Source organism: Eutrigla gurnardus, assembly GCF_963514095.1.
Source record: "Eutrigla gurnardus genome assembly, chromosome: 6".
Classification (NCBI taxonomy): Eukaryota; Metazoa; Chordata; class Actinopteri; order Perciformes; family Triglidae; genus Eutrigla; species Eutrigla gurnardus.
In genome coordinates this window covers 247,008-267,196 of record NC_139920.1, presented here as the reverse complement: position 1 = coordinate 267,196, position 20,189 = coordinate 247,008, and the positions used below count along the sequence as shown (strand labels likewise).

The window sequence follows — 20,189 nt, the reverse complement described above, 5'->3', positions numbered from 1 at the left end:
AAAGAGGGTAGATATTAGTCTCTGTGACATAAAGGATCTTCCATTCAATAACCGTAAACCATTCATGAAGTTTACTATGCAACACAAACTAACAGCATTCAGTGGGCATAGCCAAACAGTGTCCCAGCTTTCTTGCACATAGTTGGACTACATAAAGTGTTACTTTCACCTTTTACCTGCAAGTTCACTCATCTTCATTGAAACTGACGACATTAAATCACACACCAAAAAATAAATAGCCAGTAACTATCTTCTAAATCTTAGTTTTTATTTACATGAATAAAATAACCCCTTGAAATACTACTCCGTTTGTTTCATCTCTCCCTTGTTCCTTTCTTCCCCTTCTTCTTCTTTATGTTCTTCTTCTTCCTCTTTCTCTTCTTCCTATCATCAGAAGTAGAGGAGCTTGAGGAGACTGACGAGTCTGAGGAAGAGTCGGTAGAGAATGATTCTGAGTCCGACTTGGAAGATCCAGAAAAATCAGCATGTGATGCAGATGCTTCAGGGGATGGGTCATCATTTCTCATGTTTCTTGTGTTGGTGTTTCTTGATGCTGTATAAAGACAACACATGTTCGAATATATTCAGTTAAGAAAAACAAATAAAACACTATGATTTGTGTAACAAAATATATTAACATAATACTCAACATATTGGTGAACACCACTGACTTACTCTGACACAGCTGGTCTTTTAAAAAGTCTCTCTCCTTGGTCAGCTCCTTGATCAAGTCTTCCTGACAAGCAATTTTCATTTTAGCCAGCTCCAGCTCATGCTTGTGTTTCTGGAGTTTGGCAGTGGGGGCCATTTGGGCAGCACCTGACAGAAATAACAATTCAAACTTAATACTAATCATGGGTTATGCCTTCCAGGAGGGGTGTTTACAGGGGCAATCTAAGAGATAAAAAACCACAACATCAACCAAATTACATAAAGTTAAAGAGGAATGAAAGGCCTGTACTATAAAATAATCATAACTCACTGAATTCTAATTTTCATGTGGTATTCTTTGTTACAAATATCAGAAATGTGGTCATGATACAGGATACTTGGTTACATTAAAAACCTGGTTTCCATATTTGATTCAAATCAATGTGCTGTTGATTAAAATGCAAACAGCAGCAATTACCAACTCCAAGAATGTGTAAAAAACAAAACAAAAACAAAAACATAACAGACAGTGCACATCTAAAGAGAGAAGCTATATTATTTCCATAATGTAACCTGCTTGTATATTGGTATAGCTGGAGACAAAACAAGTCAGTAAGTTACCAGTTGCATAAACTAGAGTATTTTTTTTTTATGTAACCAAGTGCCCTGTTTAGCCACATATCAGGTGTTGGACAGGCACTTCATCCCTCGCTAATACACAGAGGAGCAACCAACAAAAAGCTTTGGCTAGCTAGCTACGTAGCTAGCTGCGTGTTTGAATGTGCACTAACTAGTTAGCTGCAGTTAAACCACAGAGTTAAACTTACCAGAAGAGTCATCCTCCATATCACCACGGCTCCTCTTGTCAGCATTATCTCTCCGAGGCCCAGAACGGGTGTGTACCCTCCTCGGGGGCGAGGATGTTGTGGCCACTCCCTCCATATTGCATGCGGGATCAAAAGGATGTTCACGTTGATCGCGTAGCTCAGCAGCTAGCTTAAACTGGAAGTGTCGGTTTTACGGTCTGCCTTCAAAATAAAAGCTTTGTGAGAAGTGCACCAAGACAAGAACAGCTCCGGATGTAGACTGAAAAGAAGCGGCCCGCGAAAAGCAAAGGAAGAGGAGAAAAGAAGAAGTGACTTTACCACGATGACGCTGCAAAACAAAATCAGAAAACTTATTTTTGAAGGTACACTCAACAAAAATATAAACGCAACACTTTTGTTTTTGCTCCCATTTTTCATGAGATGGACTTAAAGATCTAAAATTCATTCCAGATACACAATATTACCATTTCTCTCAAACATTGTTCACAAATCTGTCTAAATGTGTGATAGTGAGCACTTCTGCTTTGCTGAGATAATCCATCCCACCTCACAGGTGTGCCACATCAAGATGCTGATCTGACATCATGATTAGTGCACAGGTGTACCTTATACTGCCCACAATGAAAGGCCACTCTGAAATGTGCAGTTTTGTCTCACAGCAAAATGCCACAGATGCCACAAGCATTGAGGGAGCGTGCAATTGGCATGCTGACAGCAGGAATGTCAACCAGATCTGTTGCTCGTGCATTGAATGTTCATTTCTCCACCATAAGCCGTCTCCAAAGGCGTTTCAGAGAATATGGCAGTACATCCAACCGGCCTCACAACCGCAGACCACGTGTAACCACACCAGCCCAGGACCTCCACATCCAGCAGGTTCACCTCCAAGATCGTCTGAGACCAGCCACTCAGACAGCTGCTGAAACAATTGGTTTGCATAACCAAACAATTTATGCACAAACTGTCAGAAACCGTCTCAGGGAAGCTCAACTGCATGCTCGTCGTCCTCATCGGGGTCTTGACCTGACTCCAGCTCGTCGCCGTAACAGACTTGAGTGGGCAAATGCTCACATTCGATGGCGTCTGGCACGTTGGAGAGGTGTTCTCTTCACGGATGAATCTCGGTTTACATTGTTCAGGGCAGATGGCAGACAGCGTATGTGGCGTTGTGGGGGTGAGCGCTTTGCTGATGTCAATGTTGTGGATCGAGTGGCCCATGGTGGTGGTGGGGTTATGGTATGGGCAGGCATCTGTTATGGACGAAGAACACAGGTGCATTTTATTGATGGCATTTTGAATGCACAGAGATACCGTGATGAGATCCTGAGGCCCATTGTTGTGCCATACATCCATGAACATCACCTCATGTTTCAGCAAGATAATGCACGGCCCCATGTTGCAAGGATCTGTACACAATTCTTGGAAGCTGAAAATGTCCCAGTTCTTGCATGGCCAGCATACTCACCCGACATGTCACCCATTGAGCATGTTTGGGATGTGCTTGACCGGCGTATACGACAGCGTGTACCAGTTCCCACTAATATCCAGCAACTTCGCACAGCCATTGAAGAGGAGTGGACCAACATTCCACAGGCCACAATTGACAATCTGATAAACTCTATGCGAAGAAGATGTGTTGCACTGCATGAGGCAAATGGTGGTCACACCAGATACTGACTGGTTCTGAGTCCCCAGACCCCCAATAAAGCAAAAAAATGCACATTTCAGGGTGGCCTTTTATTGTGGACAGTCTAAGGCACACCTGTGCACTAATCATGATGTCAGATCAGCATCTTGATGTGGCACACCTGTGAGGTGGGATGGATTATCTCAGCAAAGCAGAAGTGCTCACTATCACACATTTAGACTGATTTGTGAACAATGTTTGAGAGAAATGGTAATATTGTGTATCTGGAATGAATTTTAGATCTTTAAGTCCATCTCATGAAAAATGGGAGCAAAAACAAAAGTGTTGCGTTTATATTTTTGTTGAGTGTAGTTCAACCAGGAAAACTTTCAAGCTCATTAAATTCCTTCAGGGAAAAAAAATCCTCATGAAAAAAATAAAATGCCGTATTTGTCACCAGAGGATGAAGATGACAAAGAAGAGGGGCAGAGACCATTACAGCTGGTAATAACTTTTTCCTTGGGCTAATGTCAGTTAGAGCTATTGACTAAGCAGGTTTGTGCTTATTTATGCATTATTTAGAAGCCATTAGAAGGGATGCAAATGTTAGATGGTCCTAAACCAACATATTTGACAGATCTGCATTTGTAGGGCACAAAATTAAAAACCAAATGCTGGTAAAATAATGAAAGTGACTAGTAGATTTCTTTCACTTACCAGCCTAAAAACCACAGTCATCGGTTGAATGCCTTGTTAAATTTGAACATTCACTTGCCAAATGTATGTAAAGTTAACAATGATTGATGCACCGTAATGATGTTTTCTAAATATCAATAACATGTTTAATATTTTCACCAATCAAACATTAGCCTAACTCCGTGCTTTTATTAAGGACATGCCAGCGAGCAGTGCACCGAGGGACCAAGACAGTAAAGTCAATTAGAGACAAATCTCTTTTCAGGAGGTCCAGACTTTCACTGTTTCAGTGGATGCAGTTCATTTATAGGTAATACATTTTAAAGTGCTAGATAATTACTTTGGAAAAGCTTTTTGAAGAAAATGTAAAACTCTTGATGTGTTATATTTTCTATAGATTTGCACAGGGCCTACGCCTAAGACAGGTAGATATGATGACAGTATTGCTGCAAGCACTGCAACCCTATCAAAGATGGCGAAAAAACTAAGGAAGGTCTGTAGGAGGGCTGTTGAGCGAATGAGACAAAGGCGAGGACAGCTCATTGGTGGATGGCGTGAATTCGTCGTAATTGATGAGAGTCATTTCCGACATAAGAGAAAGGTGTGTAGAGCTGCAATAATGGGCTTGCTGTAAATGGTTTGTGATGCTAAGTGAGTGATTCTTAAAAGTTAAAACACCATCTCAATCAGTGGGCTGGACAGAATTTTCATTAAAATGTATGTTTCTGGTTACTTGTGACATAAAGCTTGCAGTATACTGTACCCTCTCAGCCTATTTCAGATACTTGTGTGTCTGCAGGTACTTGAAGTATTTAAATATTGATTTTTTTGTTTTTCATATATTAATGGTAGAATGATGATCATTGTCGTTATCGTGTAATTTGTAAATGATCACACTAAAAAGTGAAAAAAAAAAAAAACATTTAAACGCCCACCGAGGAGTTTCCATGTTTTGCAGACATGAAGACTATATTTTCCATGAGCTCTAGCGCGTATTGTCGTAAAGACAAAGATACAAGACGCTTATCAGGACCGCTCAGGTTAGTGACACCGAGCTGCTCCGCCTGCCTTGGCTGTCTATGGTGGGAGAAGCTTCTCACTCTGCTCGTTATCTCCTTCTCTCCGTCTCTCGACAGTTGCAGTAAATCGCTCCGTCTTTCGGAAATGCTGGGCGAGTCGCCCACTACATAATATCAAAATAACTACAAAGATAAAACAATATATTTATTGAAAATGGGTGCATTAACAAGTGTGGGTAACGAAGATTCAGCCACATTAATGAGACTTTTTTATAACCAAAATAATAGTCCTCGTGGGCCTTTAAAGGATCCTATTTCTTAGATTAAATTTAGTTAATTATAGGTCATCATCATATAACATTATATAGTTTGCCTGTAAGTTGTTCATCACACCCCATGAGCTGTTTCTGTTTCTTTTTTTTCTTATTTATTGGTCATCATCACAACAGTATGGCAGAGGAAGAATGGGTGGCACCTGGCAAAGACGGAAATGGGTCTTCGGTATGCTTGGTGTGCATGGGCAGAGGGGCAAGAGAGGAAAGCCAGTACTGCGTCTTGTAGAGAGAAGAAGACGACAAGATCTTGTCCCCCTGATTGCACATCATGTCAGGATAGGATCAGACATCATTAGTGATGAATGGCGTGCTTATCGTTCCCTCCCTGAACTTGGCTACAATCACATGACTGTAAATCATGCAAGGTGGTATGTAGATCCCCAAACAGGTGCCCATACACAACACATAGAAAGAGCGTGGCGGAGTATTAAGGAGCAGGTTTGGAGGCAAAGAGGTAACCAAACTGAACACTTACTGTCTGACCATCTTTGTCTCATTGAGTGGACTGAATGGCTAGGCAGGAAACACAAAGATGGTCCTCTTGGTCGGCTACTACTTGATATAGCTAAGAGGTACAGGGTAGGCTAAAATGAAGGCTAAATAGTGGGAGTGGATCACACCGTCACTGTCCAGATATTGACAGTAAAGGTTCCGGCACTTAAGAAATCAGGGAAACCTTTTCCTGTTTGACGTTTGAATTCCTTTTGATGCAAATTGCACATGTTTTAAGTGTGTTTTGTAAAATGTTTAAACGTAAAATTTTCAGTGGAATTAAAAAAAAAAAACTACCTCAGTTTTATGTTGCACTTGTTATTGACGTTTTGTATTCTAGAGAGAGTATACTTTTTTTTCAAACACCTGTTTTAGGTGATTTTTATTTATTTGTATTAAATTATTAAGAATAAAAATTATTGTTGCACTTTGCAAAATGGTACTTTTCCATGTTGACTGATGTTTTACATACGTACTTCTTTTTTTTTCTTTTTTTTAAAGCCAGTTGTAGGAGATTTTTATATATATATATATATATATTGAATTTTTGAATGCCACAGCAATAAATAAAACCTCTTTGGGCTTTACCGTTGAAACATTTGTTGTGTTAAGCAATTTTTTCTTTCCATCATATCAACCTTGACCACATGTATTGTTCGTTCCAGATGTGGAAGTTGTGAAAATCATTAGCCATAAATAAATGCATAATATAAGATTTATTAGACTTAATAAGGCATTGTTCTCGCTTTAGATCCAGTACCTGCAAAAAGCATAGTTAACTGTTAACAAGTGCATAGTTAACTGATAATAAGGGCATAATAAAGTATATTTTATTTGATAAAGCAAGCAAAAAAATATTCTTAAAGGCATAATAATGCACAGTAAAAGATTTATCAGCCTTAATAAGACATTGTTCTCGCTTTAGATCCGGTACCTGCAAAAAGCACAGTTAACTGTAAACAAGGGCATAGTTAACTTATAATAGATTAGCAATAAAGTATATATTAATGTTAATAAATCAAAGAAAAAAGATTAATAAAGGCATGACAAAGACATCATGGTTGGGCTAGTTGAGTCAATATATGTGTTTGTAATGTTGTTATGAAGTATTATAAGATACTCATGAGGATTTTATTAATGGTCTTCAGCCTCCACAAACAGTTAACAAGTTTCTTATAAGTTATTATAAATCCCTTATAGTCTGCTATTAACTATATTATAATGAGACTATTAATACTTGTAAGCACTTTTAAGAGCCTTATTACCTATTAACTAACGCTTATTACAAGGACTTTAAGATTAATAAAGGCATAACAAAGACATAATGGTTGGGCTAGTTAAGTCAATATATGTGTTTGTAATGTTATTATGAACAATTATAAGATACTCATGAGGATTTTATTAATGTTCTTAAGCATCAACAAACAGTTAACTAAGTTTCTTATAAGTTATTATAAATCTCTTATTGTCTGCTATTAACTATATTATAATGAGACTATTAATACATATATAGTCTTATAAATGCATAATAATGTTAATAAGCATCATGTAATCACTTATAAGGCCCTTATTACCTATTAACTAATGCTTATTACAAGGACCTTAATATAAAGCGTTACCCACACCGGCATATATATATATATATATATATATATATATATATATATATATATAACAAATTAAAATAAGAGAAAAATGATCAGCTTTGGGGATTAAGACCAGCCTGGAGTACTAATGAAAATAGTGAGAGGTAGCTGTATGGTCAAATTAGATAAACGGCATAGACTGTAGGATGACCCTGCTCCGTTTCTTAGAGGAAACATAAAATAAATCATTTAAAAGTAGGCCTTCATCGAGTAATTGATATTTACCTTACATTGAGAGGCAATTAGTGAAATCCTAATAGACTAGGCAGAATTTCAGAATTTTAAGTGCTGGAGGCATTTTGTGATTATTTATATTATACAACATGTCTAGGGGATTTAAGGGGTGCTGAATCCAAATCTGCTGTATATGAAGCTCAAAAATGTCCCAAAATGCCTAAAAATTGAGAAATTCAAAATGGCTTCCACCGCCAGGCTGAAATCTATTTTTCAGTACATCCTTTTGACTAAACAAGGTACAACCATGAAATAAATGTGCTTTTGTAAGTTTTCCTACATGGGCAATTTGATGCCATATTCAAAATCAAGAAGTAATGTAAAGAAACTGCTTAGATATTGCAAAAATAGTTGTTTTTGTCACACCGTGGTGAGGTTTGTCTTGTCTTGGTTTTTTTGTCTTGTGAAATTTCCTGTTTTAGTTTGAAAGAGTAACTCCCCTCTCATTTCGGGTCACTTGTCTCCACCTGTTGCCCATTATCACTCTTAAGTCCGCTTCTCCCTTGTCTTGTGCCAGTGCGTCTCGTCTCATGTCAAGATCCTCCAGCCATGATCCATAGCCTTGTCACAGAAACCCTGTCAAGTTTGTATTTTTGCGTTCTTTTGTTTGTAACTTTTTGTAATCCTGTATAGCGTAGTTTAAGTTTGTAGCCGTTTTCCTTGAACCTCCTAGTGAGTGACCTTGAGTTTTGTTGTTTTCATCTCCTCACCACATCCCCAAGCTGAGCCTTTCTCACACTTCTCAGAACAGCTGATTGGAAACATAAGACAGCTAACGCCGGGTTCACACCGGCCGCGGAACAGCCGCGGAGCGGAGCCGTGAGGTTTGTCTTGTCTTGGTTTTTTTGTCTTGTGAAATTTCCTTCACAGAAAGGAAAGGAAGCGGAGCGGATCCTACGTGGCCGTCCCGTGCTGTGAAGCGATCGTTTCGGCGTCTGCTCTATTTTTTGCGTGAGCCCTGAGCAATCGTGTCAGTTCTGGCAGGAAGTCACACAAAGAAACATGAGACAATCCAGTCAATTTTCAAAATAAAAGCAATTTTCAACTAAAATACAGCAATTGACAAATGCGATCATATATGTGTTTCTAAAAACAAACAAACAAAAACACACACACACCCACACACACAGAGCAACGAAGTGGGCTGGCTACTGGGCGGGGGTGGGGTTTTGGATGTCTAAACACACAAACAAACAGGGAAAGAGCGAGAGAGAGGCATAGAGGAGTTGGTGACAAGTCAAGATAGACGATGTTAAATTAATCTTTGAAGTGGAGAGCTACAGGGAGTTGTATGACCCCCAGCACATGTTCTACAAGGACAAAAGCAAAAAGGACAAGTGTTGGGAGGCTGTAGCAACAGCAATTGGATCAACAAGTAAGTATAGCCTATTGTTTGAATCAAAAGGTGTCCCACAAGTTCTGTGCAAAATCAAGTATCCATAGATTGTGAAGATATTGCCTCTATAGATTAAATAATATCCCACATATTCAACACTGTGTGACCAAATTTAATCCTGCTACAGTAGGCTACAGGGGCCATTATGGTCCCTCAGCCATTTTCTTCACCATCCTCCATTACCTGTTCCAAGGAAAACTGTCCTCAGCAGCCATTTTCTCTCCCTTCTCCAGCTTCATTTCCAAGTTCTTACTTCTCCTTAAAGGCTACTCATTAAATGCAGTTTTTACAGCCATATCATATAGGAGCAAAAACTTATAATTTAGCCTTCATATTGTGAAATCACATTTGCTGACAGTATTCTTAGATAGGATAAATAGTATCAGTGGCGCCGCCAGCCGGAATCCTGTACGCACTGTGCGTACTTTTTTTGAAGGTGGGCTAGATATTTAAATTTCAGCGGGTGACACCAAACAACGTCTGCCCAAGCAAGTCGGAGCTTTTCTTTCGCTCACACAGTGACCTGGAGAGACGCAGCCGCATTTGAGAGGACGATCGCGCGTGTGTGCGCAATAGCGCAAAGCTTGTGTTGGCCCCTCTCCACTTCGCAATACAGCTCGGCTCTAGTCTCATCACCTCTCTGCTGCTGAGCACTGTGGGCCGAGCCGATGCATGTCTCTCTCCCCGTCTCTCCATGTCTCTATTTGCACCAGGGCCTATCACCATGATATACGCTACTGATTTCACTGATACTGAAAACATTCGATTTTGTCTTAAAAAAGTATTTTTCCATTTGTTGTTGTATTTTGCCTTTTCTGTGCATACATTGAAATTGAATCCTGGCGGTGCCACTGAATAGTATCATGATGACTTCAGAAATACAGATCTGCTGGTTTAAAATTAGTTTTTACTTTTATTTAGGCCTCATAATCCACTAGAATACTGACAGCAAACTCATTTGGAGGAGAATCCGTGTACCCTTCGTTCTTTGGTTTTTCCGTTTCAAAACCAAATTAAAATTAAAACTGCGAGCAGTGATAACGGGTCCTCGCATGGCACGTAACTCGGTTAGTGCTACGACCGCCTGACGTGTCGGACCGCCTGGCCTTGCCACCGCCACGGGGCGGGTCGTCCCCGGCCACCGCCACGTTGCCAGTCGTCCCCCGTCGTCCCCGGCCACCGCCACGGCGCGGGTCGTCCCCGGCCACCGCCACGGCTGGCGTCTGTCGTCCCCGGCCACCGCCAGGGCGCGGGTTGTCCCCGGCCTCCGCCACGGCGCGGGTTGTCCCCGGCCATCGCCACGCCACTGGTCGTCCCTTGCCTGAATCGTCCCGTCCATCACTGTGTCAGATGAGTGAAGTTTTCATGCTCAACTGGGGTGCAAAGTTCCACGACACTAGGACCTTATACGGGTGTAAAAACATGACATTTTATGTCGCCAATAGGTGGCGCTCTGATTGTGAGTCAATATTGCAGTGCAGACGTGTTCAGGATGGGACTCTCATCAAATGTGAGAAGTTTGAACCGGATCAGACAATGGACATTGAAGTTATAACAGTTTAGAGTATTGTGGCAAAGCATGAAATTCGTCTGCGTTCGTGGTGCTGTCCTGGCCATGCCATTTGACCTATGTAAGACCTTTTGATGATTTTTCATCGTTGAGGATTCTAGAACAGGCTCGCAAAGTTTGGTAGGAATTGGATCAATGCTGTAGGAGCAGGTTGTTGTAATACACTGCATGAAAAAGAAGAAAAATTCGGTTAAATTTGACATAAAATGCTAAATGGCTGTCTTCCTTTACATTTTTCGGGCATGGGTCCCCGGGGATTTTTTGTACATCTGTACATGTTTTAGTTAAAAATGTAAATTTTTAAAAGGAGCTGTAAAAGTGTAAAAACATGATATTTCATGTTGCCATTAGGTGGCGCTCTCATTGTGAGTCAAAATCGCAGTGCAAACGGGTTCAAGGTGGGACTCTCATCAACTGTGTGAAGTTTGGAGCTGATCACACAATGTACACTGAAGTTACAATAACTTCCACTTTTTTTGATGAAGGAAATCTAAATTTGTGGCATTGTTATAGCTTACTTAATCCAATACATACGTTTTTAAACCATGGGAACATAGTAATACGTATTGTTATCATAAATATGTCAGGATAAGTCATGTTTCAATTTGTTTTGATATTTTATATAAATCCGATATATAGAGTGCTTTTATTTTGTGGACTTCCTGTCGCTGCGTTTCTACTTCCTGTTTAGTTAACGTTTTTTTTTTGTTTTTTTTTTGTCTAGTTAACGTTTGTGTCTGGACTTGTCTCAGTCTGTCGAATCTGTGACGTGCGGCACGCCCCATTTTTGAAGCGCTGTGATTGGCTAATGTGAGATAGTAGTGACGACGTTGCGTCTTCAATCTTCCAGTCTGTTATTCCAGATCTTTCCGAGCCGGTTTTGAATCTTGAGAGAGAATTTGGATATTTGGCTTTTGGATTTTGGCTTGGCTTTCGACCCTTTGGACTTTGGACAACGAGAGGAGACTACATTGGACATCTTTTGGTGCTTCGGACGAACGGACCGTGAGTTATTTTAACTATTAATGAATAGTTAATTGTATTGAGCATGTACACGTTAGCTTGGTATGTCGGCCATGTCGTAGCTATGTTCGTTAGCGAGCAACGGCATAGGCTGATACAGCTCATGACATTGTCAACCCTGGTACATATTGTAAAAAGTATTATGTGTTTTTTTATAACTTGTATTGTCCTGTGTGGTTGAGTTAAAGGTTGTTAGCTAAAGCCCGCTAGCTAAGTAGCTACCTAGCCAGGTAGCTAGCTAGCTAGCGGACTTTAAAGGAGTCATCACCTGGAAATCGCAATTTCTCTTGTTAAAACATGCATATCTGTGTTTGACCTCAGTTGAAACTTGCCTGAAAGGCTGGAGTTTGAAAGTGGCGCCGTTTTTTCGCTTCTGCTCTTTTTCCGAACAGGAATAGCACACAAGGGTGTGCATTCCTAAAGCACGAGATTTTGATTCTGCGCCTTCGGTGACGTCACCGTGGCGGCTACTTGCATAAGCCCACCCCTCTTTCACCACCCAACCCCGCCCCGTCCGCTACCTGAAATCGCCGAAGCGCCGCCATTATGTTTTGGAGTCTGCATGCAGGCAAGCCCCCCCCGGCTCTGTCCTTCCTGCGGCGAATCAACGCGCGCCTCATTACATATTATACAATGCACATCCGGACCAGTCAAAACCTCGCGCGTAATCTCGCGTGATAAAATCGCGGTACGAAAAAGGGTCAGAACAAGCTCAATGTTTGATTAAAATTTTTTTTTTTTTTCTAATAAGTTTTACGAATTGATCCAAAGCGATCCAAGGGGGGCTGGATACGTATAAAACCAGGTGATGACTCCTTTAACTGGTTTGCTGGCTGGTGGCCCTGAGGTAAATGGCTTTGTCATGCTCTGACTTTGACCATGAGTTTGTTTCACGGTCGTGAGCCACTGGTGACACGCAACAGGCTTGTATGTGTCGTGTGCTTCGGTTTCCACGATGAGTTTGCATTTATTTATTAATTGTATATGTATTGCGGTCGTTACTCAGCGTTTTCACAGATATTCCACATTGTCAACACTGGTACATATTGTCTTTCTTAAAGTTAATAATGGTCATTATGGTAAAATAATTACGTGTTTTTTTATAACTTATATTGTCCTGTGTGGTTGAGTTAAGGGTCATTAGCTAAAGGCCGCTAGCTAAGTAGCTACCTAGCCAGGTAGCTAGCTAGCTAGCGGGCTTTAACTGGCTGGCTGGGCGGTGGCCTTTAGGTAAATAGCTTTGTCATGCTCTGACTGTGACCATGAGTTTGTTTCACGGTCGTGAGCCACTGGTGACACGCAACAGGCAGTTGTATTTGTCGTGTGCTTCGGTTTCCACCATGAGTTGGCATTTATTTATCACCATGAGTTGGCATTTATTTATTTATTTATTTCATATTTATTGCGGTCGTTACTCAGCGTTTTACACAGATATCCCACTGCAAGAAAGGACACAATATCCATGGTGGTGTCTCATGCAGTTTAAAGTTTAATAGTTGGAACGGACAAGAGAGATATGATGGATATTTTCGCTCGTCATGCACATTTTGACGAGTCTTTAAGCGCATGCGAAGTGGCTGTGTATGATATACCGTATGTTAATGAGTACACTGCAGCCTGTGCATAAATGTATTGGCTTATAAAGGTCTGTGTTTGCAATAGCTGAGGTGTGTGTGCGTGTGCGCGTGCGTGCGTGCGCTTGTGTGTGTGTGTGTGTGAGATTGTTTTGATGTTATAATTTTGTGTGTGTTTTTACTGCTGACAAGTATGTTTACGAATGTTTTTATATCATGGAGAAAAGATTTAGAGTCCAGCTCTGTATAAGTGGTCTGAAAATAGCTTTGTCATGCCCTTTTTTTTAACATGAGTTTGTTTTGCGGTCCTGATGCAGTTTCAAGTTTAATAGTTTGAATGGACAAGAGAGATATGATGGATATTTTTCACGAGTCTTTAAGCGCATGTGACGTGGCTGTGTATGATATACCGTATGTTAATGAGTACACGTGCAGTCTATGCGAGAATGTATTGGCTTATAAAGGTCTGTGTTTGTAATAGCTGGGGCAAGCGTGTAAGAAATGCAAACTTGTATTGTGTGCGTGTGCTTTTGAAAAAAAAAAAGTATGTTTTTTTGTATTTTAATTTTTTACTAGTGCAAAACCAGTGACATGCAACAGGCAGTTGTATTTGTCGTGTGCTTCGGTTTCCACAATGAGTTGGCATTTATTTATTTATTTCATATTTATAACGGTTGTTACTCAGCGTTTTACACAGATATCCCACTGCAAGAAAGGACAAAATATCCATGGTGGTGTCTCATGCAGTTGAAAGTTTAGTAGTTGGAACGGACAAGAGAGATATGATGGATATTTCTGCTTGTCATGCACTTTCACCAGTCTTTAAGCGCATGTGATGTGGCTGTGTATGATATACCGTATGTTAATGAGTACACGTGCAGCCTGTGCGAGAATGTATTGGCTTATAAAGGTCTGTGTTTGTAATAGCTGGGGCAAGCGTGTGTAAGAAATGCAAACTTGTATTGTGTGCGTGTGATGTTTTATTTGTATTTTAATTTTTTACTAGTGCAAAACCAGTGACACGCGTTTATATCATAGAGAATAGATTTAGAGTCCAGCTCTGTATAAGTGGTGTGACATTTTTTATGGTATGTATTATTTTATACTATATGAATAAAATGTAATTGAAATTTGATTTATGTATTTTATTTTTTTGCAGAGGAGAACATAATTTGAGGAGGAGACTAGTGGACACTGAGTCTCAGAGGAAGAGTTTTCAATTTGTTTCACACATTCAATACAAGTTTTCAGAGTTATATTCCTGATAACGTGTTTGTCTAGTGTGCCTTATTTTCCATTTAGGATGCCTCGCGGGAAGAGCCACCGGCTGTCCGTTGCTGCCAAGCGGAGGATGGAGGAGCGGCGTGACAGGCAGGAGCCTGTCATTTCCTTCTCGGGCAGACCCCCTGGTATGTACTCAAACTTTTTTTTTTATTAAATGTTTTACTTTATTAATTGTTAGATGTTTTCTCACTATATTTAGTGGCAAGAGCTATGCTTATATAATTATTAGAAATTATGAATGAAATTTCTGACTGTGATTTTTTTACTTTTTCACTATCCCACGGGACTGGACAGCGCCATGCCGTGAAGAGGTGGCCAACTTCTGCTCACACCGGCCGGAGCCACAAGTTGGTCATCCCGCCGGAGTCTCCAGGCAAAAAGGTAATGTTGTTTTGGAAGTCATTTGACAAATGATGTTTGATGTTAATCATAACCTTGTTTGCATGATAATAATTCTTTGTCGTGTTGTCCCAGTTTGTTCTTCTTGTCGGGGACTCCCACCTTCGCAGCATCGTGGATGGGGTCGTCACCATGCCGGAGGGATGCCTGACGTTTGGTGCCATGGCGACTCCGGGGGCTTGCGCCAGGGACCTGAGGACCGAGCTGGTAAGTGCGATTGTGCCACGTACCCCAGACCTGGTCTGTGTTCTTGCCCCCAGCAACAACCTGACGGCCAGGAGGACGGTGGAGCAGGCAGGGGAGGACTTCCGTGCGCTCATCGCCAGTGCCTGCAGTCGGTGGCCCAAGGTCTTCGTCCTGGACTTCGTTCCTCGCCTGTCGGTCGACGTGGATGTCCAGGATCACTTCAGGCAGGAGTTTCGCCGCGTTGCAGCAGTCATGGGTAAGTTTCAAAAGGATTTTTGTGAAGTTCATTTACATGTATGGTGTGTCATGTGTTGTATAGCAGACTTTTAACTTCACTATGTCGTCTTTGTGTATTTATTGTAGACGTGCGGTACTGCTGCATCGCGGAGCAGTTCCCTCTGGACCGCCTTGAGCTGTGGAGCCGGGATGGTGTAAGTATATGACTATTTAAGTGCATGGGAGATTTACTGTAAAATGTCTGTTCCGTCAATTAATTGTGATTGTTTGTTTTTGGAGGTCCATCTGAGCGACAGCCATGGGATGGGTGTCCTGGTCCAGCTGATGTGGAGCTACGCACGCCAGCAGTTGGAGACCCCCCCGCCGCCGCCGCCGCCGCCCGTGGTTCCTCCCCGGACATCGCCTCCTCCCCCGCGTCGCCGTCCCCAGCCGGTCGTGATGGATGACGTCGCTCCTGCCCCGCTGCCCCAACGCTGGACCGTAGTTGGACAGGACAGGAAGGTAAGACTTGTGTGGTTGAGACTATTTGGAAAATGTCATATTTCCAATGATGATGAAAGGCCACCTTTTGATCAATTCTGTTATGTCTGTCATTACAGAGGAAGCGACCTGTGGGACCTGGCCAGTCCACAGGTGGTGAGAAGAGGAGGGTGGTTCACAAGGTTCGTTAGTTTTGATCATGTTTTATTTGAAAAATGTGTATATGTTTGAATGTATGGATGCTTTGTTTTTGATGAAACATTTCCACTAATAGTCTTCCTGTGTTTTTATTTCACAGGGCGTGTGTTCCACCCCCCCCACTCCTGTCCTGTTCAGCTCGGAGATCCTGGAGGCGATGGACCAGCTCGTGCCTGCGGACCTCAGTGCCCCCGTGCACTCCCCTGCAGTTCCAGAAGGCCGACGGGTAATTATCATTTAAATTAGATCTGTTTTTTTATGACATGTTGTAAAGTTTCCACTTTTTAATGTTGTTTTTCCTGATGTCAAAAAGGAGCTCTGTTTTCAATATGTCTTTGTTTTGTCTGTTTTCTACATTTCATAAGGTGGAGCGCCGTAGGAAGGTGGTGGCTTCCGAGAAGACTCCTAAGGTAGGTGTACTTTGTTTTAAAGTAAAGGATGTATATAGAATGGTGTTTGCGCGTACATATATTAATATAAAAACAAAACTTAAGTGTAATTTATGCTCAATGATTGAATAGTTCCACAAATTGACGTAATGAAATGAAAAACTTTCATTTTAGTTCTATCACATTATGTGTAAATAAATGTAACTTTAAAAACCAAGTCAAATATACAAACTTGCGATTAGTTAATTATATATATTAATGAGGACCCGTTAAAATCATCTGTTCTGCGAAGTGTTTCGCGATCATTCCTGTTGTATTGTGAAATGGCGCTAGCAATAAAAATGATTGATGATTGAAGTTGGTTGCTGGTTTTTCCCTGTATTCAGCCCTTGAGGAAGACAACCACCACAGGTAAGTGCAAAGGTAAGAAGGTTGCTGATGCGGTTTGCGTGTGTTCGGAGAAGTTTCCGTTGCCGGTTGTTGCGGGGACTAGTGTTAGGGCTAGGTCATCTGTGGATGTGGATACATCGGTTGCGTGCAGTGTTGTGGCTGCCATCAAGCACGTCGTTGCTCCTGTGTGTACGTGGCAACGTTCTGATGTTGATGACATACGCGTAGAGGGTGAGAAGTTGAAGGAGTTCATTGATGAGGCAAGTCAGGACGGTAACGGGAAAGAGAAGTGCAAGTTGGTTGAGGGGCATAGTGTGTTTGGCGGGAATTGGAGAGTAGTTATTGGTGACTTTGTGGAGAAGTCGGAAGAGACTGAGCTGTACGAAGAGCTGCAAGCAGCGCTCTTCAGCAGTGGGATGTGCCTGTTGAACCTCCATCATGCGGTTAGTGCCATCATTCTTCACGAAGGTTATTTCGTGGTTGTTGATTGTGGCACACGGGATGCGTCTGGGCTGGCATCCAAGATTGGTACATCTGTCGCAGTGTTCAACACGTGCCTTGGTGACCTGATGCTTCATATCGGGAAACTACAGCAGTCTTTAGGGGCAAAGTGGTTTAGCATTAGTAGCATATCTGTCAAGTCTTGTTCAGATGATGCTGATGTGGAGAGGGCTGTAGCTGATGCTGATGTGGAGACGGCTGTAGCTTGCACAGTCAGTGATGTTGACGTCAGAGTTGCAGATGAGGTTGATGTGGAGAGGGCTGTAGCTGATGCTGATGTGGAGAGGGCTGTAGCTTGCACAGTCAGTGATGTTGACGTCAGAGTTGCAGATGAGGTTGAGGAGTGCACTTCTCTTAGGGTTCGGACCAGTGTTAGAGGGTCATTCCATCAGGGGAATCGTCGCTTTAAACATGGGGGTGTCCAGTGCATGGCCATAGCTTTGACAGGCATAGTGAAGCATACTGTTGCCAGTGTGTTTTCATGGAGTGCAGCAGATCTGGACAAGGTTGTAGTTGAAGGTGACCGGTTGTACACGTCTCTGCGTAAGAAGGGCATCTCTGGCTCTTCTGAGATATTGTGTGTTCCTGATTTGCCTAAACAGTTAGTTGTTGAGGGACAGCAGTTTGAGTGTGACCATGGTGATTTTGTCACTGGTGATGTCGATGTGGTAGGTGGAGACCTAGTTGAGGCTAAAGTGTACCACACTCTTTCTCATGGCTTGGAAACTATGTTTTCCAAGTATGACACTTGTTTACTCACGGTGTGTGGCACTACGTGTAGTGTAATTTGTCAGAATGGAGAGTATGCTGTGGTGGATTCCCACGCCCGTAATGGCAGTGGAATGCCAGATGCAAATGGTAAAAGCGTGGTTGTTTACTTCAGGTCTCTTAAAGACCTGAAAAATCATATATCCAGTTTGGTTGGATCGCTTTGTACAGTGCAGAAGTTGTTTGAGATAGCTGGTGTTCGTGTTGTCCAGGTCTCTCAGAGCTCTAGTTGTCGAACAGTGTCATGTGGAGACACTGTCATGGCTGATGCATCCACTGAGTTAGCTTTTGCGGAATCAGTGGATTTGAGTAGTGTACCTGAAGTCACAGTGTCATGTGGAGACGCTGTCATGGCTGATGCATCCACTGAGTTAGCTTTTGCGGAATCAGTGGATTTTAGTAGTGAACCTGAAGTCACAGTGTCATGTGGAGACACTGTCATGGCTGATGCATCCACTGAGTTAGCTTTTGCGGAATCAGTGGATTTTAGTAGTGTACCTGAAGTCAACAATGTTAGAGTTTCTAAGCGCAAGAGGTCAGTGGGTAAATGTGTTTCACAAACCCCTGATGTTACTCTTGTTGAACCAGATGTTGATTCAGATGTTGAGTTTGTCAGTGATGTCACTGACAAGACTATGATGTTTGATCCTCTTGGTAAAGAGGTTGCTCAGGCTTTGTGCTCACAGTTAAAAGTGCATTTTGAAAAGCTTGATGCAGTTGACTGTACAGTTGTTGGTTCCTTAGGGACTCCATGCAGCAAGGTTAACATTGTAGCTGATGGTAACTGTTTCTTTAGAGCAGTCTCCCAAGCTGTGAGTGGCTCACAAGAGCACCACAGAGCCGTAAGGCGTGCTGTTGTTAGGCAAATAGAAAAGAATCCAGAGCAATATAGCAGTGTTTTAAGACCTGGATATTGTTCAGTGGCCAAGTATATTAGCGATTCAAAAATGTGTAGACTTGGTATTTGGGCTACTGAAGTAGAAATCCAGGCAGCAGCAGATGTTTTAGCTGTGAATATCTTCACATATGTCAGTGACCGATGGTTACAATATAGTTGCAGGGGTAGTTGTTTGTCGAAGCAGGGGATCTATTTGGAGAACTGCAATGGTAATCATTATGAGACCGTTGTTTGTGTTCATCAGCCTCAGGGTCAGGGCTGTTATGGTTATTGCAAAGAGAGTAGGCCATGTTCTGTAGGGTACAATCTCAGGCGACGTAGTGTAAGGAATGTAGTTGAGTGTAAAACATTGTTGAGTCCAGTTGATAGTGTAGTGAAAGGACAGAGTAATAAAGATAGATGTAGTTCAAGTAGTCCTTTATCAAAGTATTTGAAAAAGAAAAACCTGTTTACATTGGAAATTAAATATCAGGACAGTGTCTTGTATCGGCAGAAAGCTAAAACACTAAGTGTAGGGAAATATAAGGTAAATGCATTGCATAGGCAGAGAGTTAAGGAAATGAGTGTAGGGAAATATAAGGTAAATGCGTTGCATAGGCAGAGAGTTAGGGAAATGAGTGTAGGGAAATATAAGGTAAATGCATTGCATAGGCAGAGAGTTAGGGAAATGAGTGTAGGGAAATATAAGGTAAATGCATTGCATAGGCAGAGAGTTAGGGAAATGAGTGTAGGGAAATATAAGGTAAATGCGTTGCATAGGCAGAGAGTTAGGGAAATGAGTGTAGGGAAATATAAGGTAAATGCGTTGCATAGGCAGAGAGTTAAGGAAATGAGTGTAGGAAAATATAAGGTAAATGCGTTGCATAGGCAGAGAGTTAAGGAAATGAGTGTAGGAAAATATAAGGTAAATGCATTGCATAGGCAGAGAGTTAGGGAAATGAGTGTAGGGAAATATAAGGTAAATGTGTTGCATAGGAATGATGTTAAAGCCATGATTTTAAGGAAGTATCATGGTATTCCTGTGTATAAGAAGCGTGTCATAGCAGCCGTCCGTGTAAAGAGGCAACAAAAGAAGAAACAGGCGGAGAAGTTTAATGTTGTTATGGAGCAGTTTCTGGAGAAGGTTAAAGACGGACCAGAATTTGTGTGTTGTGTCTGCCATCGATTGTTGTTTAGACACCAGGTTGTAGAATGTAGAAGAGAGAGTTATAGAAAGGCAGCAGCTTCAGTTGCAGATGCATGTATTACGGAGGAATATTTGCATAAATGTAATGAGGACTGTATAGTACCATGTCAGTGGTTGCATACAGCTTGCGGTCAGCTATGGATTTGCCGCACATGTGATGGTAAGATAAATAGAGGTGTCATG

At 41.7% G+C, this 20,189-nt stretch overlaps 1 long non-coding RNA gene across 1 annotated transcript; it reads right to left on the bottom strand.

Moving 5' to 3' along the window:
- Window positions 1-415: 415 nt before the first annotated feature.
- Window positions 416-1,603, bottom strand: LOC311014661. Its single transcript, XR_014597288.1, has 3 exons — window positions 1,479-1,603; window positions 676-819; window positions 416-553 (listed from the first exon to the last, which is right to left on the bottom strand). It is a non-coding gene; the product is annotated as an uncharacterized lncRNA (long non-coding RNA).
- Between the last annotated feature and the right edge of the window lie 18,586 nt (window positions 1,604-20,189).